General features: G+C 38.3%; 1 protein-coding gene and 1 long non-coding RNA gene across 3 annotated transcripts in view; both read left to right on the plus strand.

Moving 5' to 3' along the window:
- The window catches only part of LOC124270015 (serine/threonine-protein kinase pdik1l-A-like), a 33,627-nt gene that overhangs the window by 3,061 nt on the left and 5,662 nt on the right, over positions 1 to 24,904 (plus strand). The window lies entirely within an intron of this gene.
- On the plus strand, positions 3,914 to 23,953 carry LOC124270016. Its single transcript, XR_006896653.1, has 3 exons — positions 3,914 to 4,825; positions 5,856 to 5,857; positions 23,121 to 23,953. It is a non-coding gene; the product is annotated as an uncharacterized LOC124270016 (long non-coding RNA).

Below are 24,904 nucleotides of genomic sequence, written 5' to 3' on the forward strand. Positions count from 1 at the left end.
GGTGTTCTCCATGTTTTTATGCAACTCATGCTGCACGTGTTGTTCACATGGACCAGCCCTATAAAATGCACCCCAAACCTGGTTGAAACATTCACATTACAACGTCAGCAGGATGCCGCGACTCACGACAGCTCAGAGGAACCAGGCGCCAGGAAGACTTGAAGCTGGCCACACTGCACAAGCCGTTGCCAATCACTTCCAGGTCAACGTTCGGACCATCTACAGGCTGCAGCAACGTTTCCGGGCCACTAACACCACAAATGATCGCCCCCGTACTGGCAGACCAAGGGTGACCACAAGACGACAAGATCGCCATGTTGTGCGACAGCACGTATAGAATCCCTTCATGCAGGCTTCCGAAACAGCTCGCCTGACATTGGGAACATACGGAAGACCAATCAGTACTGAGAACTGTTCTGCACAGATGAGAGTCGGTACTGCGTATCAACCGCAGATGGCAGAACAAGAATTTGGCGACGACGTGTCCAGCGTTACGTGTCACCAATGTGTTTTGGAAAGAGACTCATGGTGTGGTGCAAGCATCATGGTATGGGTGGAATAGGCCTGAACCAGAGAGTGGGTCCTGTGGTGTTCCAGAATCTTGGTCCAGGGTGAGGAGGCGGCATCACAGCGGTGCGCTAGAGCGACCAAGCCCTCAGACCTCACGTCATACCACATTTCGCACGTCACCGGAACAACATTTTCCAGTATGATAACACCCGGGCCCATATACTGCCAGAGCTTCATGGGACTTCCTACAGCAAAACGGTGTCAACATTATGCAGTGACCCAGTTGAATATCTTTGGTATCAAATTCAGAGGAGACTGAATGAAGGCCGAACACAGTCCATTTATTGCGCCAGGCCTTTCTCAGAGTGTGGTTCCAGGTGCCAATGGCCTTCATTAATCGATTGGTGCACTCCATGCATAGACGCTGTGCTGCACTTATTGCCGCTCGTGGTGGTCACACTAGATGCTTTAGTCAAGAGTCTGAATGGACTGGAAACGTTCACATTATGTCTTGAAATTGTGTCTTGAGTTATTCATTGATGTGTCAGGATATTGTACACAAAAAATGTTTTTGATCCGCTTATTATGTCCATTTCTGTAATGATTTGATTACAGTGCCTATCTAATTTTGAATTCGTACTGACGTTTATTGCTGCTGAGTATATAAACTATTAATATCTGTATCGCTTTTGATTATGTAATTCGTTGCTTTTATATATTGAATTATGAGATAAAAAACTGTATGTATTCATATAATCTCATTTATTGTTATAGGGTGTCAGTTTATCATCATTTTGTATCAGCAAAGAATAAACAGGGTGTAAATAATACTACTAAATATACCCAGTCATCAATAAACCGAATCACATCCCTGTTGTCACTTTATCAAAGATGAACACATAAAGCTGCTACATTAGGAATCCAGAGACTGGGGACAGAAGCCAAATGTGCATATATTATGTCATAAATCCATATAAGTTAATGCTGTGACGTGTGTTGCAGTATTACTATGTATTTTAGTCGGATATTTTGTTATGATTGTCTTTTTAACGCCGACATGGGCACATTTTCGATTTTTTTCTGTTATCAGACTCTGTTACACCTGATCAAGTCTTTGACGTTGATATTTTCTCGACCCTCAGCTAACACCTTTGATGTGGTTACGTGGTATTCTAAGTAATTGTTGTTGTATATTGTATGTGTATCTAACTATGGCGAAATGCCAAAGGTATATCTGAACATGACATATAACTGCTACAAAACAGGCGTGTTCATGACGCTTTCAAAACAGCTATAAATAGTCCCAGCTCATGCATACATCGTAGTCTGACAAAAGGTTCCTTGTTCATTGAGGTCAGTCACGGTCTCAAGGCATTTGTTGATTTGACCTTGAGATATCTGAACAGCCAAAGTCATGTGATAACGAAAGATATAAATAACGATGACATTCCAATGATTTTGCTCTGTTAATTTTGAAGAGCAGTCACAAGTCCTGGAGTAAAATGATTATTTTGAGCGAGAGGTACATGAACGTTTTCGTTTTGATTGTAAATGGTGTACTAACATAGCCAAATTCAGCATAAACCGGCCATTTTCTGCTGCCATTAGCATACAGAATTTGTTAACTGATGGACAGGGCATGTATTTATATGGGATATAATGCCTCCTTGGATCTTCATTAAGTGTACATAGAAGGACGTGACAATCATCTTCAATATGAATTAATGGAATTGGTTTTCCAGATTCCTGGAACTCTGCTCTCACCATACCTCTATTTAAGTCAGGTTCTGCAACCGACCCAAGCAACTATAAGGGTATATCGCTCCTAAATGTTTCAAGGAAAATATTTACATCAATACTGGATAAACGCCTCCGTTCGTGGATAGACTTGAATGATATTTTAACCGAAACACAAGCAGGGTTCAGGCTCGGATATGCGACTACAAACAATAAATTTACCCTCCAGACTCTATGTTCCAAATAGCTTTCAAAGCCTAAAGGGCGATTCTTCAGTGCCTTTATAGATTTTAAAAAGGCCTTCGACTATGTTGAGAGAGCCAAACTTCTATGTTCGTTACTCATGTCAGGTTGCCATGGTAAATTAAATCTTCTTCATAATATGTATTCATCTGTAAAATCTTGTGAAAGGTGTGTAATTTTAAAACTGATATGTTCTCAACAAGTTCTGGAGTACGTCAAGGCTGCATTTTAAGCCAAATTCATTTCATCATTTTTATCAATGAATAAAGACATTTCAAGACATTGATGATAAAATGATGTTACTATTTGCTGACGATGTAAATATGTTTTTCTATACAGTCATTGGTTTACAGCAACAACTTAATGTTTTGCATAGATTTTGTATTACTTTGGGATTGAGTGTTAATATTGAGAAAACTAATAATATTATTGTGTTCAGAAATGGAGGTGTGTTAAAAAGGATGAGATATGATATTATGGTAATACAAGGCTGAAACGTGTTTCGTATTATAAATATTTGGGTTTAATATTCTCATCCAGACTAAATTGGTCAACAGCCTGTAAAAGTTTATCTGCTCAAGCATCAACGCCCATGCAATCTGTATACCGGTTATTCAAAAAGAATTCTGACTTCTATTTCTTTCAAAACTGCTTGTACCATCTTTGACTGTAAGATTTTACCGGTTCTTTTATAAGTGTACGAAATTTGGGGAACTAAACATTTTCACTGTATAGAAACGGTACATGCATCATATTTTAAATATTTTCTAAATTTGGTAAAGTATGCTTCAAATAAGGCTGTATTAGGGAAAACTGGTCGTTGCAATATATTTGTACTCACTAGATTAAAAGTAATAACATTTTGGCTAAAATTATTAAAAATGAATTCTTATAGGTGCCCCAGGCAAGGTTATATTTTCCTAACGTTACAAGATGATAATGGTAAGCTTAATTGGGCATCAGAGGTTAGACAGTTACTTTTTTCGACTGGATTTTCTCTCTGTGGATTTCACAAGAGGTTGAAAATGAATGTATTTTTTTTATGTTTTTAAGCAACGTCTTCAGGACATTTTCTCCCAAGAATGCTCTATGTCAATAAATAGTTCACGTTTTTTAGAGCACTTTTCTTCTCATAAATCTTTGTTAGAACCGGAGTTATTATGAATCTACAAGATAAATCGTTGATACGGGCGTTGTGTAAATTTAGAATTGGTTTTCATGATTTTTGAATTCACTATTTACGCAAATCCAATAGAGCTTTGAGTGATAATAATGAATCCATCTGTAAACATTGTAATAAGTTAATATTGAAAGGGTATCTTCCCATAAGACAGACCTCCCAAAAGACAGACTGCTTAAAACAACACATTTTATGGTTGGTTACATAAGGCTTAATTAAGCTGTACCCTTGATAATAATTGTATGTGCCCAGATAAAAAAAAGACAGCATTAGGTATTAACTATAGTTTTATCAGTTCATGTAATGAAATATTATTTTTAAATTAAGACATATTGCATCAACATTTATGTACATCCACACATATTTTCCCGATCATATATCAAAAACAATAATTTATATACATGTACCTATCAAACATGTGAGGGTATATACGTATCGATTCATGAAAGTTATGTGTCGTGACATCCCTATTAGAAAGTCACTTGAACATCATCATTTTCTCCTTTCACCTTGTTCTTGGCATACAGGTAGCCATCTAGAAGGGTGATCGGAAAATAGTCATAGGAAAAATGTCATGGAAAAAAGTCATGGGAAAAAAGTCATAGGAAAAATAACAATTTCCTATGACTTTTTTTCCTACAACCTGGTAGCGATGGGTCAGTAAAAGGATTAGTAATATCTTTTGAGAAGGGCACAGGAGACAAGAGTGTATTGTTACTATACTCTATAGTGACTCTGGGTCAGCTCCTTAATTATATAGGGGTGGACAGCATAGCTCAGCTAATTCGTGTACTCATTGAGTCTGTCTTATGGGAGGTCTGTCTTTTGGGAGTGAACCATTGAAAGTGAATATAATGTAATATTTGTGTGTACCAAGTATTCAGATTTACGACGTGAGTATTTATCATTTATATCAGCACCTGTAAGAGATAAACAAATACTGTCCTGTCTGTTTAATTCTAAGAATATTGATGTTATCAAATCTATTGCAGTTTATTTAAAATATGTTTTCAATGCATGAAACGTCACCACCACGTGCATCTATCTGTAGCAAGTGTATTTGTACCATAGGCCTTTAGGCCCGAAAAACTGAATAAAATGAATCTGAATCTGAAAATCTATTGGAATTTGTCCTAAGTAGCATGAAATATTTCTGTGATGAAATGTTAGATCATAGTATCCCAATCAAAACCGCGATAGTGATACTTTCTAATTCACAGACGTTCACGCATAACGTGTTGTTTTAACACTGAATAAAAGTATGAAAATTCTTCATTTCGAAAATGTCTTGCTGAATATGTCTTTACATCTTTGTTGTACAATGGATAAATCTGATAACATCCTCAAGTCCCTGTCCAATCTACTCATATTCAAGACCCAGCTAAAACAGTGTGGTTTTATTGAATACTGTCCTGTCATATTCATCTTATAAGTTTTGGATGAATAGCGGTAAAGACGCATTAAGTTGAGTTTTAACCAATATAAGACAGAACGTTTCAGAGTCAATGCATATATTGGGTATCTTCCGCGTTCCCTTTGTACAATATCCGGTGTGGCTGATTTTCGGATGTCGAGAAATGTTTACATGCTTGTGACTGTATTTATTTTATTTTACACCTTTGAAAACCCCAAATCTCAGAATCATACTGTGGAATTGTCAGGATTTTACAGTCAAAGGCTTCATGTGAGGTTTCTATAGAATAGCATACGAAGATATAGTTGCACGGTGATGACACGTTCATTGGGATCGTACGTCCACTGTACTGTTGTAGACTGTATTTCTAAATACTACAATTCTTGTTTTGTCTGTATTTATTTGAATACGGCATCGATACACCCTGCGATCATTAGTGCTTCAAATACAGCATATATCCATGTCTCTGATTTGTATCAATATCAGACAAATGAAATGTAATATTCATTAACCTTTGTCTGACCTTCATTTGTACATTTAGCTTGCTAAATTTAATAAAAGGATAAAGTTAAGAGATTATTCACGTTTTCAATCACGATTACGCCTGTACCCATATTGTCCCTATACCATGCATTATGGGATGGGCAGTCGCGTGAGGAGCCACAGTTTGCTGCTCGGAGTAACGTTTTGTCCCTTGGGTCGGGAGACGGATGACACCAAAAATGGGCTACACGCATTGTACGCATGTGGGTAATCGAACACTGTGTAAAGTGGTGCAACCCCCAGCACTAACACATACAACACTTATAACTGACGACAGAACCGACTGAAGAGAACTCTTGGTGACTGCATTCCTGCATCTTTGTTGCATAAAAAACAACATTCACATTCTCATCGTGTCCTTGGGACCACTCGTGCCATTTCGGGACAATCCGGAGATGTATACGGAAAGGGCGACTGTTGCCGAATAAATATGCATTCTTTTACTACTCGCATCTTTCATCTACAAAAAATGTCTGTTCGGCTTGTCCCAGAATAATACGAGTTGGTAAAAAATGGAAGGACTATGGTAAATATGATACTACTATCACTACAACTACATTTAACTTCTATTATAAGATATATCCAACACAACTAGTTACTCAATATTAGAAATGTATAGGTCTGCAACTGAACATTATAAACAACAATATTTAGAAATCTACATGGTGTTATGTTTGGTTTACATATCACACAGCTTAAAGACCATTTCCCAGCTGTCTTACCCAAAGCTACATGTACCGTCACTTACACCCCATCAGACAGTAAAACAAATGTGATGAGAAATCTTAAAAAAGTAACAGCTTCATAAACTACAATAAAAGTTCGACCATAATGAGACAACCTCGCTCAGGAGGAGCTGATTGTATGTACATGAAATTAAAAGGCAATATAGGAGAAAAACTCGATTTGAGGGCGTTCCAAACCCAGGTGTCAAATTACCTCAAATATTTTACAGGAAGAGAAAGTTTACTTTCCAAGTCTGCAGGGAATTGTTCAAAGGAACAATTATTTTTATTGAGAAAGACATTAGCGAATATATAAACGCCGGTCTTTTATACCACTCTGGGCTTGTGTAAACAAATATTTAAGTTCTTTATTACCAGTGTTTTATAAGAAGCAGGTGTTTAATACATAACTGACTGGTTTTAGAAAGATGCGCGTAGGCAGATGTAGATTCTATTATGTTTACATTACGCAAAACGCATGTTTGTAGTTTTAAACATTACACTGTAAAATTAATGTTCAAACATTTTGTACATACGCAAACCCACATTTGAAGTATTTGATGCTACCAAAGGGCCTCTGATTCCCGCAATGGCGGATTTCATACTCCTGGGATGCCTTCACAATAGCATCACAAAGATGGCAGATAAGACATATTGGTGTCAAAGCGTGCATGTGACTGTACATGTGTGGTACATGACTTACACATACATACATATTTGTGTTATGAATGTATTCTATACGCTCTGATTGTCTTAGACCACCGGGTGGTACAGCTGAATGCTTTAACGGTGACACCGATGCCCGTCAAGGATATAACATCTTTTGAATCCATTGACATTTATTATGTTTGTAAATCAGATAGCTGTTAGAACTATCATACACGTGTTACGCCAGTCTCTGCAGGTCTTGTGTGGGGACTATTTGATGTGGCAGTTAATATTACAGAGGAGTGGGTTTCAAACCCGGATCCTAACTGTGTCCAACTGCTGCTCTGTCTACTGTGCTACTCTGCAACGATCAATCACAGTCAGTGGTTTGGCTTTTAACGCCGCACTCAGCAATATTCCAGCTATATGGCAGCGGTCTGTATATAATCGAATCTGGATCAGACAAACCCAGTCATCAAAATTATGAGCATCGATGTACGCGTTTGGGATACGATGACGTGTGTCAACCAAGTCAGCAAGCCTGACCACCCGATCTCGTTAGTCGCCTCTTACTACAAGCATGGGTTGATGAAGGGTTAGAACCTTCATCTTCACGGGTCTACAAAGATAGTCACAGATGGTTCGTCAAGACAATTGCAGTGTCGATTATGAAACGACAGAGCGCTTTTCATATTGGCTTCACCAGCTGTAATGATTATACTTCAGATGCTGCTACATTGAACATATTGTTCTATACTGAAAGCCATTAAAAAACAATTGGTATTTGTTGTCCTGGAACTTACAAAAGTTATATTGAATATTTTATTCCTGCGATACAGAGGATGTAGGGATAAAAGGCTGTTATTCTGGCCCATTTCGAGTTCGAGTCCCGGAGCATTCCTCTCACATGAACTTTGATGCTTAAAACTGAACCTTTGACATTTCTTGTAAACACAACCACATTACAAAAAGCACAAGGAATTGTAGAACTCAATCACTTTGAGAAAATGCCACGCTTGACACAAGACGAAAGGAACCAAGCTATCGCTATGGTCAGCCAAGGTGCTTCAGATGTGATGATTGCCAGGCACTTTAATGTGCATTCATCGACTGTTAGTCGACTCATTCAATGTTTTCGGGCCACCAGAAGAGTTGCTGATCGTCCGCGACCTGGTGCACCACCTGTGACGACGGTTCCAAACAGCTGCTGATTTGGCAAGGAGGACAATTGGGACGAGACAATTTTCTATGTTACCCGATGGAAATGCCGAAATGTGGGAATTCGTTTGGTACTTCGTGTAAGTAGTGTTTTAGGCTGTTGCCTAACTCCGGTAATTCTTATTATGATAAAATACAAGTGCTTCAAACAGTTCAAAATTAACATTGAGGTGTTCGGTAAGATACATACGTTGTTCACTGTCCCTCCGGGCCCCTGGGTTGATGTTCCCTCTATGTTTGTTTCGGGCCCTTCGGGTTCAAGGGATATAAACAAAACATAGAGGGTACATCAACCCATGTCCCCCTCGAGACCAGTGAACAACTTATATATATATCCTGAGATATATTTATATACCTTTGGAAAATTGTTTCATACAATTCATTCACTAATTCATTTATAAAGAAATGGAAAGAATGGGGCTGAGGCATTTATCAACGGTGGCATAATTCGGTCGGAATCCAGCTTATGCTTCTCATAGTAAATGATTTATGTTTATCAATATCCTCAAACGCCGTTCTAGTATAGATGTAAAAAGTCTTCCAATACTGCCCAGTAAATGAAATGACTCAGTAGTTTGATGGGTTGGTTCTTGATCCAGTATTATATAAGGGAAGAATAATAGCTTGATTCCATGGTTCAGGGAATACACCAGTATCAAATATTTTATTAAAAAGTAGGATTAAATATGGAATAAGGGTTTCTGATGAAGTCTTGTAAATTTCTGCACGTATGCCGTCTTCTCAGAGGACTTTCCTTTCTTAAAACTTTTAATTTCTTCCTTCATTTCTTCCTCAGTGATATTTTTACTAAGCAGATCATTCGTCCAGGGAGCAGAAGTACAATTGTCACAGGAATGGCTTTGTATAAACTGTCTAACTGTATGATCCAAGGATCTGTTTCTTCTCGTTCCAACATAGGATTTAGTAGTTCATTAAAATATGAAAAAAACATTCTTCAGGTTTTGATATGATCTTGATTGGTAAGGGGTTCAATGTTTTTTAACAGTACTCCAAAAGGATTTACAGGCACTATATTTAGCCGCAAGGTTTATCTTGTCACTTTGGCACAAATTATATGCAGTTCTCTTCTGATCACAACACTTCTTTAATTTTGATTCGGCAGATGTATAGTGTTGAACATTAAAGTCTTGTACCTTCTAAAAGAGTTAGCATTTTACATTTCTCCTTCTCCATTCTTCTGCACTCAGAGTCAAACCATGGTGGTTGTTCCTTCGACGTGGTACGCTTTCTCTAGTTATATCAGTTACATTGTAAAACAGAACATAATAACATCTGATAATTTCTTGACTGCCATGTTTATGTGGCCAAGTCATGTTTTAATCATTATTTGTTTCATAGTTTGTAAGTTTTAATTTTAAGTACTTGTATATAGTTATTCTATATTGTATACATGTCAGATTTCAAGGTTACAGATAAAATATAACAAACCCTCTCAGTTAAATGTATCCCTGCACTTATGCAATTACTCAATTAACAATAGCCACCCTACTGGGTCAGGCCAGGTTCTAACCCATACGCTTACACTCTGCACAAGCTTCTTTTGTCCCTCTCCCTCAGTTTCTCTGGTCAGCTTGCCACCTATTGTCTGTTTAGTTTTAAAGGTGGCTGTCACAGATAACCTGTTGGCAGTCACATAGATTTTTGCGGAGGATCACATCACTGTGGTATATTTGTGTTTTCTGGAACATTTCTGGATCATAATGAAGATTTTATTATTCAGAATGATCCATGATGATGTATATGATTGATCCGTGACTGCATGAGAGCTGATGCACTCTCACTGCCACACAGTGAGGTGTTCCAACATTCATGTCAATAATAAAATGGTTGTCATCTGAGAACACAAGTAGCGTTGTGTTGTGTGCGTTCCATCCACCCACCAACATTCACCCCATATTCCGCTACTACATTTACATTTACCCCAACAGGGTTATAAAATCAGTAAACATTTGTTGCACTGTTACGCTTTTCAAAGACATTTCTAAACCGTTACAATTGACGATGATGATGAAGACATGATATCCGACATAGAGAGTGGAGTATCTGGACAGGAGGTGGGAGAAGAACAATAAGGTATTGTAATGCACAAAGATGTAAAGCAGAGTTTATGAGTGCTCCTATCCTAATGTCTACTGTACGGAGCTAATACATATTATGTGAAATCAGTATATCTTTCTTGTCTATTTGTGGAAGAATGTGTACAGATTTGTGTTTTAGCGAATGATCTATACACTACACATCAAGAATAAATGTGAATGAGTTGTTTTCATGTGGCATTGTCCTGGCTTGTGATTCTGTTTGGTTAAAGCTCATACATTATGATTGACAACAAGGAAAAACCCTATCAACCCTGATGCTGACACTAGATGTCCAATAGTGTTATCCAATGAAAGACAATTAAACTCTATACACCCGTTAATATCTGCAAATAAACTATTTTTTTATGTTAAGTTGAAATGTTTCATTTGGTAAATGTTTAAATTCATGATATACACAGAACGGGTAAAATAGCTCATAGTAAACCAATGAAATATGTAAATAACATTAATTTGAATCATAAAAGTTTACCCCTAGGAGATTCTGATTGACTCCCAAATTCTCTTTATTACCATCTTAGCCTGTCCCTAATACATTATTTCAGCCTAAACTGAAAAGCAAAACTAGATGCTATTCACAATATTTCAAATAAATACAACTTATGCAGCTAAGCGTCAGTCTATTATGCTAGGCAAATTCTATAAATTCAGTAAATATGTAAGCCCAGCCCATTCTCCCAACATGTCAATCATTGTATGGGTTGTGAATGAAATGAAGCTCACTTTACGCATTTGAAACAGAACCTTGCACCCCTCGCTAGAGAGATACAGTGACCCAATGTTTCGCGGAAAATGACCATTGTTTGAGACTGAGTGTGACAACCGCATGTAACAGTTACGAAACCAGCGCTTTGCGGGTCGGACATTATGTGTTGGATCTGTCTTTGATAAACGGTTATATTTAATCTTCTGCTTAATTGTTGGTTAATCCATTAATTCAATCACAAAAGCATGAGAGGTTATAGTATACGCTTAAAGTACGTCGGATTTTATGTTGCATTTACAATGTGTTTTTCATGGACTCTCAAGGTGGGAAGTTCTATGATTTGGTTGTCATGATTAAATTTGAATATTACATTTCAATAGCAGATTTACATTTAGTCAAACACCAAACACACCGACGCCGTTAATATGGTTATCCACTGATTTGAAATATTGTGTACAATCGCGATGCATTAGGAAAGGAGTGATGACATGTTGGATTCACTGACGATTTAATAGTAGATTTTGAGAATGAGTATAACAACAGGTCTTTTATTGTTCATCAAACAAAATAGTTTTGTATTGCTGTAATATGCAGTTATTAGGTATGGTATGATTATATTGTTTTTTGAAATAAAAGAGACATAGCTGGGCAAATGTCTTATTCATTGTGGAGTGCAGTCATAATCAAGCTGTATTTTCACATGAATGAGTTACTTGTCACACACCTAAAAACATCATGAACACCTTGGAAATAATGGATAAATACTGTCCGAGGATGTTCTAACATAAGTGGTTGTGTGATTCACTGGACAATCATATGGATATTATACGTGCTGAACTACAACAGAGGTAAGTTGACCCTAAGCTTCATGTTAATTTTATCTACACTAGATATCCAATAGTAGTAGGCACCCTACTTGGTATTAAATCCCAAATATAGTTCAACCACTTGGTATATAATCCAAAGGTAATGATGAATCCGGGAAGGCACACTGTTATATCGAAGTTGACTCCTGAAGTTATGAGCTGAGAATGTTTTTGAAACAAAGCCCTTTAAACCCTATCTGAATCTAGAAATAGGAGTTGAGTCATATCTAAAAAAATAGGCCAGGTGTTAAACAGTAGGTGTGATTCATAGTCTAAATTTTCCTGTTACTATGGTCCTATTCTAAAAATATAACATATGGACCCGGTGTTGATATAAAAGTTTCCTCTTGAACCAACAAACCGGTTGTAAATGTTATCTCAGTAATCTGTCACATTCTTCCTATGAGCAGGTGACCTAGATTTAACACATCTCTCTTAAGATGAACGTATCTAGTCTTGTTAAATGTCACATGCAACCAAAACATCAAACATAATTAAAAACACAATTATCACTTATTCATGACATATAATATACATTGCTGGTTACGAAAAAATATATAAACAAAATTATAAGCGTACAATCGCAAATCGAAAGTGCAAAATTGTGTACTTCGGTTTACTTCCAAGAAACGAAGCAGCCGGGATACCGAACCCAGTCAGAGCGGGTGGGTGTGCACTCAAGTGTAACGGCTGGTTCATTTGCAGATGCCTTCACGGCTAATTGTGTGTATATCTATAGAGATGTTGGGTTTTGTAAATACATGCTCATTTTTTGTGTATAACATTTTGCAATCAACAGACATCATAACATGTCATGTGTTCAAGTATCACACCTGCCTGTCTGTGTAATTACATAATGTGACCAGAGACCGAACTCGGGCCATAAATCAATGCGTTTTGTTTATGGTGTATAGCCTGATTGGTGTTAAGTTCAAATTGCATGTGGTCAGTGATAGCAGCTGTGTATTGAATATTGTCATTAGCAGACAGGCAGGCAGACACACAGGTGTCAATAAAACCAGACATTGAGTTTTGTCTGTGACAACGACATATCTATATCACAGTTAGAAATTCTGTCAACGCTAAATAATGACATTGCTTTTAAGTATCGAACTGAGAAAGTGTCTCAGTAAGAAGAACGTGTGGTGAAATAGACAAATGAAATTATATAAACAGTTAATTTACTGTCATAACATATAAAAAGCTCGCGCCTGTGAGATATCAACAAAACATTAGAAATATAGCTCACACCAAAGCCTTCACCGAGTATTCACCCGACAACCCCTCTTCCAAGCTGCGCGAACCTATTTACTTGCGCACGTGCTATGGCGCAGCCCAACTGTTGAAACCCGTTTTCCCCAGAAAAGTCTGGGGACAATTAGTGAAACGTTTGAACTCCGATTTCGCGCGTTTTTTTTCATCGCGTTTTTTTCAACTTTATAAGTTGAATTTGCATTTTGACGATTTGTTTCGGTATGTCCATACCGAAAGGTATCAGAATCTGCAAAGTTGTGTTTTAAGTTGCATGTGACCTTTTAACTATAATTTTCGTAGTGTCAAAATAATATTATATCTTAGTTAAAATATTTTATGTCATATGACCACCAATTTATTGTGTATTATATGTGAGTAATGATGATACAAATCTCAAACGTGCAAATCGATGTCTCGTTTCACCCGAAAATTGAAGCAACTCTCTATTATCACGGTATTGCTATTTTCTTACTATGGCACGCGGTACAAGCAGATGACACTGCGGAAACATTTACTAAGACAAGTAACGAATCTAAATAGTTTGATCATTAAAAATATTTAGGAATTTCATTCACATTAATAATATCATCATGTTTTTAACCCAAACATCTGAAACTTCTATTCATTTGGATACAAGGTAACAATAACGTTACAAGATATTGTTTTTCCGCCTTAAAACGTACCATACAAGTTGCTGCCGTGTGTAGAGTGAAGTTGCATAATACGTCACTTCCTGTTATATTTTTAGCACGGAAAATATGCAAATGACCTTATAGTTGTCGCAGGATTACTCTTGACGAAGTAAGTTTTGATTCATGCTAGATGTAATGGCAGTAGGGGTCATAACTAGTTTCAAAATGTTCTAGAACTTACTGAAAAGATGAATGCTTCTTTACTATTTCTACGATTAGACATGACATTTCCAAATGGAATAAAATGACTTTTCAAGAGCGATGAATATATTTACGTAATTTGCATATGTAAACCGCCGATGCGGGCGTGGTGTTTCTGCTTTTCCCGATGTTTTCGCGTACCGCGATAACAGAGAAGCCCGCGATAATAGAGAGTCCCAGTATAACTGACAACAGAACCAACTGAAAAGTGAGTTGAGTTTAGTTTTACGCCGCTTTTAGTAATATTCCAGGGCTATCACGACGTGAGACACCAGTGAAATGGGCTTCACGCATTATACACATGTGGGCAATCGAACCCGGTCTTTGGCGTGACGAGCGAACGCTTTAACCACTAGGCTACCCCACGCCCCAAACCGACTGAAGATGACTAGAAGTAAGTCTTTATGACATAGATGAAGGACTGGATTTTGTAGATAAATATTTTGCATTTTTGCTGCGGAAAATTCACATTTCATCATGTCCGCAGAGACCACTCGATGCCATTTCGGGACTAACCGGAGGTATATACGGAAAAGGGCGTCTATTACTCGCGTCTTCGGCTTGTCCCAGAATAACAATGAAAAATAGTAGGACTTTGGGTAAATGTGATACTATACTATCACTACAACTGCATTTAACTTCTGTTATAAGATATATTCTACCCAACTAGTTACTCACTATTGGAAATGTAAAGGTCAGCAACTGAACATTGTAAACAACAATATTTTACAAAGCTACATGGTGTTATGTGTGGTTTACATATCCACACAGTTCTTAACACCATTTCACAGCTGCCTTACCCAAAGCAACATGGTGTTAAGTGTGGTTTACATATCACACAGCTAAAGACTATTTCCCAGCTGCCTTACCCAAAGCTACATGGTGTTATGTGTGGTTTTACATATCACACAGCTAAAGACCATTTCCTAGCTGCCTTACCCAAAGCTACATGGTGTTATGTGTGGTTTACATATCCACACAGCTAAAGACCATTTCCAAGTTGCCTTACCCAAAGTTACATGGTGTTATGTGTGGTTTTACATACCACACAGCTAAAGACTCCCATTTCCCAGCTAGCCTCACCCAAAGCTACATGAAAGTTATGTGGTTTACATATCACACAGCTAAAGACCATTTCCCAGCTGTTTACCCAAAGCTACATGGCAAGTTATGTGTGGTTTACATATCACACAGCTAAAGACCATTTCCCAGCTGTTTACCCAAAGCTACATGGTGTTAAGTGTGGTTTACATATCACACAGCTAAAAGACCATTTCCCAGCTGCCTTACCCAAAGCTACATGGTGTTATGTGTGGTTTACATATCACACAGCTAAAGATCATTGCCCAGCTGCCTTACCTAAAGCTACATGAATTGTCATGTGTGATTTACATATCACACAGCTAAAGACCATTTCCTAGTTGCCTTACCTGTGCTACATGGTGTTGTATGTGTTGTTTACATACCACACAGCTAAAAGACCATTTCCCAGCTGTCTTACCCAAAGCTACATGTACAGATCTACTTGCACCCCATCAGACAGTAAAACAAGTGATGAGAACTCTTTAAAAGTAATAGTTTCATAAACTACAAAAGAAGTGCTACTCATAATGAGCCAATCCCGCTTAGGATGAGCTGCTTGTATGTAAATGAAATTAAAAGACAATATGGAAGCAAAACTCGATTTGAGGCGTTCCAAACCCAAGGTGTCAAATTACCTCAAATATTTTACAGGAAGAGAAAGTTTACTTTTCTCAAGTCTGCAGGAATTGTTCAAAGGAACAATTATTTTTATTGAAAGACATTTGCAGATATATAAACGCCGGTCTTTCATACCACTCTGTAGACTTGTGTCAACAAATATTTAAGTTCTTTTATTACCAGTGTTTTATAAGGAAGCAGGTGTTTAATACATAACTGACTGGTTTTAGAAAGATGCGCGTAGGCAGATGTAGATTCTATTATGTTTACATTACGCACAACGCATGTTTGTAGGTTTAAACATTACACTGTAAAATTAATGTTCAAACATTTTGCACATGCAAACCCACATTTAAAAGTATTTGGTGCTACCAAAGGCCTCTGATTCCCGCAATGGCGGATTTCATACTCCTGGGATGCCTTCACAATAGTATCACAAAGATGGTAGATATGGTATATTGGCGCCAAAGCGTGCATGTGACTGTACATGTATGGTGCATGACTTATACATGTCGAAAATATTTGTATTTATGAATGTATTCTGCACGCTTTGGTTTTAAACCACCTGTGGTATAGCTTCGATTTTTTAACGGTGACACCTATGTCCGTCAAGGATATAACATCTTTTGAATCCATTGACATTTATTATGTTTGTAAAATCAGATAGCTGTTAGAACTATCAGACAAGTGTTACGACAGTCTCTCTACCAAGTCTTGTGTGGGGACTATTTGATGTTACAGTTAGTATTACCGAGGAGTGGGTTTCAAACCCGGATCCTAATTGTGTCCAACTTGTATGCTACTCCGCAACGATCAATCACAGTCATTGTTTTTAACACCGGACCTAGCAATAGTCCATCTATATGGCGGATGTCTGTATATAACCAGTCTGAACCAGACAATCAAGTCATCGAAAAATCATGAGCATCGCATTTGGGATACGATGACATGTATGTCAACCAAATCAGCGTGCCTGACTGCGTGATCCTGTTAATCGCCTCTTACGACAAGCATTGGTTACTGACGACCAATTCTAACCCGGATCTTCACGGGCCTACTACAGATAGTCACAAATGGTTCGTAAAGAAAATTTGCCGTGTTGATTATGAAACGACCGAGGGATTTCATATTGACGTCTCATCACCAACTGTAATGCTTATACTTCAGATGCTGCTGCGTTGAACTGGTAATACATAACAAGTCACTTTTAATTGAAGCAAGAGTCTTCATATATCATTGCCTTGTACTGTATTGTATGGCCCTATGGTGCCGTTTTGGGTAACAGTGTACAAATATGGAATGTTAGGACATCAAGACGTGACACGGGAGTGGATGTTGATGATGACTTGATTCGGGAAACTGTATCATGGCGGCCCTTGATGTCTGGAGCCACTCTGTAGGTCAGTATAGAACAGTATAGAACAAGTTCAAATGGCGCGTGTTCAGTGGGGTTCATACAGTATTTGACTGTAAGCCCACTGCGGCTCTAATTCCCCAACACAACAGAGAAGTACAGATCCTCTATGGCATTCCTCAATAAGTTCAGGTCAGTTTCTCTGTACATCACATTACACATTAACTCCTTCTTGCGGCACAATGAGTTGTGTGTTGGGAAGGCGTTATCCATTTGGTGTTATTCAAAGACGAAGAGATTATCCTTCCCCTAAGGATTCCATGACTGGCCTCAAATACTCTTCTACAAAACTCATCCAAGTGAATCGACCAAGTCCTGTTGCAGTTTTGGCTTGATGTTTATCACAGTGTCACAGTCACTACCATATCAAGGGCAAGATCTGTGCTAAAGAACGCCTCCAAACACAATGTTGATTCCTTCCAGCTCGCCACCACGCCCCCTGGATTAAATATGGAATAAGGTTTCTGATGAAATCTTTAAATTCTGCAGGTATGCCGTCTTCCCGAGGGGACTTTCCTTTCTTAAGATTTATAATTTGTTCCTTTGTTTCTTCTTCAGTGATAAGTTTACATTGAGCAGATCCATTCTGTCCCGGAGCACAAGTACAATTTGTCTCTCCTCGTTCCAACGTAGAGGATTTAGCAGTTCTTTAAGATATCAAAACCATTCTTCAGGTGTAATATTATCATCTGGATTGCTAATGGGTTCAATGCTTCTTTTAACAGTACTCAAAGAGTCACCATATATTTAGCCGCAAAGGTTTATCTTGTCTCTTTGGCACAAATTACACGTGCCAATTCTCTTCTGGTCACAACACTTCTTTGAATTTTGATTTGGCAGATGTGCACTGTTGCAGATTAAAATCAGTCTTGTACTTTCTAAAAGAGTTAGCATTTTACATTTCTCCTTCTCCATTCTTCTGCACCATGGTGGTTGTTTCCTTTGCCCTGGTACGCTTCCTCTAGTTACATCAGTTACGTTGGAATAACAGAACGTAACAACATCTGATAATTTCTTGACTGCCATATTTACACATTTACCTGAACAGGGTTATAAAATCAGTTAACATTTCAAAACATCAGATAGTCATTTACTTCCGTTTCAAGTAAATTACATTTAAGTATATTTGTTAAAGTGATCTCACAGCATTCTGTTCCATCTATGTGTGACATTTATACAAATGTAGTTAAGGCTCGTAAATCTCAATATATCACAGTTAAACTTAGGAAATAAGTAGCTCAATATGAATACTTGAGCTTTGTTGATTCTTATGATTCACCTCTCCTGTGATCAATAATGGACCAGTCCAGCAACAATCCACCCTAATCCCATATAATCAGTGGAGCATGACTGCTCACATAGCCTAATGAATTTTTACTGACCTAGCTAAATAATTTTAGGCCATGTGGGCTGACACACTTTCACCCATCATAAAAAGGTATAGTTTTCTCTCGATTGTTGAAGAACCAAGAGCTAAAATGCTCAGCAATAGAATATTTAAACAGTGTAACCGAGGATTGTTCACATATCGATCCAGCGGAATAGAGAACTAATCTATTCAGAGAATGACAGACACGTGAAAATGTGGGTTGGTCTTTAGCAACCCATGCCTTTGTTGTAAGAGGCGACTAACGGGATCGGGTTGTCAGGCTCGCTGACTTGGTTGACACATTTCATTGTTTGGAATGATGTAAGATGGTGCCTAAGAGCTGGGTTACTCTTGAATTATTCTGCTGTTATCAGTCATATTTGTGCATTAGTACAATGTACGTGTTGTATCAGACTGATTTTGAGACGTAGACCCAGAACTTGACAGCAGCACTGATCAATATGTTTTGTCAGTCTTTCACAGTTGTTGTTGCAAAACCGACAAGAAAACCCGACGCCATCGTTTGTAGCAGGACCAGGGATCGGGGGTCTTCAACAGGTCATATACCTTATTCTAAAAAGTAAGAGGGGCGGTGGGTAGCCTAGTGGTTAAAGCGTTCGCTCGTCACGCCGAAGGCCCGGGTTCGATTCCCCACATGGGTACAATTTGTGAAACCAATTTCTGGTGTCCCCGCCGTGATATTGCTGGAATATTGCTAAAAACGGCGTAAAAACCATACTCAGTCAGTCAGTCAGTAAAATTAAGACGAAGGTATGTAATGCTAATGAGCTAATATCAGTAACTTAATCGTTACTAAAATGGCTTATAAACATCATCCTTATGGTGCAGAAAGTGAATATTTGTCGGGTGATAAACCAGTACTTTGTTCACATTTAATCAATTTCCAGCATTTCCACGTTCGTAAATACTTGTGTGGTGGTGGTGGTGGAATTGGGTTTAACGTCGTACTTTGAGAATATTTCGCCCATATAACGACGTGCATGCGTGTGTATGTGAACGTGCGGCTGCTTGTACTAGCCCAGACTTAAGCTGGTTTTATAGTGCTAGCCCACTGAGATACCATACCGCAGTGAAGCATGAATACCCCACTCAGACACATTATACTGACTCCGAGCCGACCAGTCCTTGTTGTACCCATTAATGCCGAGCGCCAGGCAGGGACCAACAAGTACCATATTTTAACGTCTTTTGCATGACGCGGCTCAGGGATCGAACTCCGCGACCTTCCGCCTCCTCCAGGCGGACGCTCTAACCACTACACCACGGGAGGCGGTCTAAAATACTTTGTGTCATCATGTGCATGCTCGGTGCATATACTTTTGCAGAAACCACAGGCAGAACAAGGTCTCCTCCACCACAGGCCCCTCGTGTCTTTGCGAGGATTAAAGAAGAAAAATATTGTTTTTGAGATGACCCCTGACTCAAAAAAGCTTCACAGTACAATACATAGTGGTGTGACGATTTATCGATACGCATCGATCCATGGGCCGCCGATACAGTGAATCGATACAAAGTTTTACACTTGTCGCATATCCCGATACCATACTTCAAATGGGCAACGATACATTGCTGTTTCATAATGAATATTGCCGAATCGCGATATCTGTCAAGAAAAAGACTCCTACTTTGTTTGATGATTAAAATATTTGCTTACTTATTTTCCCTTCATAAGTAAACGTTCCCTCGGAAATTCTTGCGTCAGCGTCAGATTACAGTGCTAACATGTTATTATCATTCACAAAGTCCGTGTGTAAACTTAATTATCTTGTTTCCGAACGAACATTGGAAAACGCTGGCGGAATTTGACGAAATACTTTTAAAATGGTTTTGTTTCTTTGATATTCAGGTGTTTTATAGCTGGTGCTAGGAATTAAATATTTTATTATCGTGATGCGTATCGTACCGTCACCCTTTATATCGGGATTCGTATCGTATCGCAGCTTCAGTGCACGATACTTTGGGCAATATATCGTCGTGACTAAAATTTTAACATCGTAATGTATCGTATCGCAGGTTGTATGCCAGTACCATCACTAAAATACATCATGACAAGGCCGGACAATTTCGGTGCACTTCACCCGACTGCTTTGCTGATCGCTACGCTACCATAGCATGTAATCGATTAAACTTCTCTAATGTAAACATTATCATGGATGATTGGCCTATCGAGCACCATTTACGACACCTACCAATTCTTTATTGTTATTTCTGCAAGTCGATTGAAACCCGATTTTGACTCTCAACTAAAACGATTTTGACACAAATGGATGACGATATGTCCTCACACAACGGGGTGTGGTCGAAGCGATATTTTAATTTATATAATTAGTGCTGGAGCGTTAGTCTAATTTTCGTAATGTCAAAAAATGACTCAGTATCTTAGTTAAAATATTCAATCTCAATATGACCACCAATTTATTATATATATGAATATTGATGACAACAAATCTCTAACATTCGAATCGACGACGCGGATCTGTCGTGGATGTTTGATATCAACTCTTCTAATTATAACGCCGTACTTCAACCGTTGAACCGGCTTTTCCTATTCAACAGCCCAGCTTGACTCCATGGGGAGACTTTCATGGAAATCTTCTTGGAAATGCAGTGACTGTCTCTGTGTCACTTTAGCCTTCCCGGGACGACATGGTGTGTACAGCGTAACTGGGTGGTCAGGCTCGCTTACTTGGTTGACTCGTCATCAATTCTAAGAAAGCTACACCAGCTTTTCTCCTACCGGGAAGTGCGTTCAATACCTTCAGTCTGTGCTACAAGGAAGGAAAGACAGGACAGCCATGGGACAGCGTTTGTCCGCACCTGCCTTCGATACGAATTACGACCGACTGGAAACACTTGGTCAAGGAGGTTTCGGCGTTGTGTACAAAGCAAATATTCGAAAAACAAATCGATTTTATGCGGTGAAGAAATTGAAGCTAACAGAAATTGAAGTTAACGATACGCAATGGTAAAGTGACGGAGGGTGCACATGAGAAGATTGTCAGGGAAGAAGCATTACAGAAGATTGTCAGAGAAGAAGCAATAATGAATAGAACCATAGGCCATCCAAATATTGTAACACTTATTGGCTCTTTCATTGATTGGGATAACAGTTTGTGTATAATCATGGAATTTTGTGAACTTGGAGACCTTAATCATTATGTGACAACAACGTATGTACCAGAGGATTTAAAAGTGCTGCTTATGTATGACATGTCCAATGGCTTACACTTCTTGCACCAGATCAATATTGTTCACAGGGATATGAAGCCTGCAAACGTGTTAGTCACCCAGTGTCAATTTCATGGACGTCCTGTATGCAAAATATCCGATTTCGGAGACGCTAAAATGCATGCATTTGCTGGTCAATTATTCCAAATGGCATCTAATCCTCTTGGCAGCTATCTGACATCAACCCATGGAACAGATGCATATATCGCTCCAGAAGTTGACCAGAACAATTACACCAGTTTATGTGATGTATTTTCTCTCGGAGTTATATTTTATGCTCTGTTCTCTGCTTACGCATGTATGACAAAATGTCTTAATCCATTAGTCGATGGTCTCAGCGGCTACGTGATGAGGCAAGTACGGGATGCTTGTCAGGTGAATAGGAGAATACAGAGTGCACTGGAAGGACTCCAAACTTTACCAACAGAATTAAGAGATCTCACACTGAAGAGATGTTGAAGAAGGATTACCACGAGCGTGTATGCTGTTTTACTGTAAAGTCGACACTGAGCACTTACATTACAGGGATGCAGATGAGAACAGGAGGAAGATATATATTCTGACATAAACCGACTTCAGTGACTGAAGTCACATGTGTTGCTGTATTACTGTGTATTTTAGCTGGATATTTTACAAACCTTATTCTGATTGTCTTTCTAACATCGACATTATTGGACAGAGTTTAGATTGTTTCTGTAGTCAGACTACGGTGTTACACCTGATCATGTCTTTGATATTTTGCTCGACCCTTAGCTAACACCATCGATTTGGTTACATGATATGCTAAGTAATTGTTGTTGTATATTGTATGTGTATGTTACTATGGCGGAATACTAAAGGGATGTCTGAACATGACATGTAACCGTGACAAGAACATGTTGAAGACGTGTTCAACAGCTATAAATAGTCCCAGCTCATGCATACACCGTAGACACATGATTCCACGACATTTATTGATTTGACCTTGAGATATCTGAACAGTCAATGGGATAACGAAAGCTATAAATAACGATGACATTCCATTGATTTTGATCTGATCTGTTAATTTTGAACAGCAGTGACAAGTCCTAGAGTAAAATGATTATATTGGGCGAGAGGTACATGACCGTTTACGTTTTGGTTTTAAATGGTGTATTAACATAGCCAAATTCTGTATAAACCGGCCATTTTCTGCTGCCATTAGCATACATAATTTGTTAACTGATGGACAGGGCGTATATTTACATGGGATATAATGCCTCCTTGGATCTTCATTAAGTGTACAGAGAAGGGCGTGACAATCTTCTTCAATATGAATTATTGGAATTGAAATATTTCTGTGATGAAACATTAGATCATAGTTTCCCATTCAAAAGCGCGATAGTAATACTTTCCAATTCACAGACGTCTATGACTGTTCACGCATAACGTGTTGTTTTAACACTGAATACGAGTATGAACATTCTTCATTTCGTATATGTCTTGTTGAAAACAATCTTTACATCTTTGTTGTACGATGGATAAATCTGAAAACACCCCTAGCTCCCTGTCCAATCGACTCATATCCAAGACCCAGCTGAAACAGTGTGGTGTTATTGAATATTGTCCAGTTATTTCATAGGTTTGGATGAATAGCGGTCAAGACGCACTGAGTTGAGTTTTAACCAATATAAGACAGGACGTTTCAGAGCCAATGCATATATAGGGTATCTTCCGCGTTCCCTTAGTACAGTTCCCGTGTGGCTGATGTCGAGAAATGTTTACATGCTTGTGACTGTATTTATTTTACTTTACACATTTGAACACCCCAAATCTCAGAATCATACTGTGGAATTGTCAGGATTTTACAGTCAAAAGTTTCATGTAAGGTTTCTATAGAATAGCCTACCAAGATATAGTTGCACGGTGATGACACGTTCATTGGATTTGTACGTCCACTGTACTATTGTAGATTGTATTTCTAAATACTACAATTCTTGTTTTGTCTGTATTTGCTTGAACATGAATCATGGATTTTTGAAACATGGCATCGATACACCCTTCGATCATTAGTGCTTCAAATACAGCATATATCCATGTCTCTGATTTGTATCAATATCAGACAAATGAAATGTAATATTCATTAACTTTTGTCTGACCTTCATTTGTACATTTAGCTTGATAAATTTAATAAAAGGATAAAGTTAAGAGATTATTCACGTTTTCAATCACGATTACGCCTGTACCCATATTGCTCCTATACCATGCATTATGGGATGGGCAGTCGCGTGAGGAGCCGTAGTTTGCTGCTCGGAGTAAGGTTTTGGCTTGGGTCGGGAGACGGATGACACCAGAAATGGGCTACACGCATTGGCACCCCAATCCTCGGAACCCTGGGCATAAAACATGTAGTACATTTGGAACACTCGGAGGGGTGGTGGTGGTTGTCCGCACCCCCGCACCCCCTCTGGATCCGCATATGCCATCAGACAGTAAAAACAAATGATGAGAAATCTTTAGAAAGCACTGGTTCATAAACTACAATAAAAGCCAACCTCGCTTAGGAGGAGCTACTTGTATGTAAAATGAAATTAAAAGGCAATATAGAAGAAAAACTCGATTTGAGGGCGTTCCAAACCAAGGTGTCAAATTACCTCAAATATTTTACAGGAAGAGAAAGTTTTACTTCTTCCGTTCGCAGGGAATTGTTCAAAGGAACAATTATTTTTATTGAGAAAGACTTTAGCGAATATATACACGCCGGTCTTTTATACCACTCAGGGCTTGTGTAAACAAATATTTAAAGTTCTTTATTACCAGTGTTTTATAAGAAGCAGGTGTTTAATACATAACTGACTGGTTTTAGAAAGATGTAGATTCTATTATGTTTACATTACGCACAACGCATGTTTGTAGTTTTAAACATTAAACTGTAAAATTAATGTTCAAACATTTTGTACATACGCAAACCCACATTTAAAGTATTTGATGCTACCAAAGGGCCTCTGATTCCGGCAATGGCGGATTTCTTACTTCTGTGATGCCTTCACAATAATATCACAAAGATGGCAGATAAGACATATTGGGGTCAAAGCGTGCATGTGCCTGTACATGTGTGGTACATGACTTACACATACATAAATATTTGTGTTATGAATG

Source organism: Haliotis rubra, unplaced genomic scaffold, assembly GCF_003918875.1.
Source record: "Haliotis rubra isolate DU_JTF1 unplaced genomic scaffold, ASM391887v1 Scf149, whole genome shotgun sequence".
NCBI classification, from domain to species: domain Eukaryota; kingdom Metazoa; phylum Mollusca; class Gastropoda; order Lepetellida; family Haliotidae; genus Haliotis; species Haliotis rubra.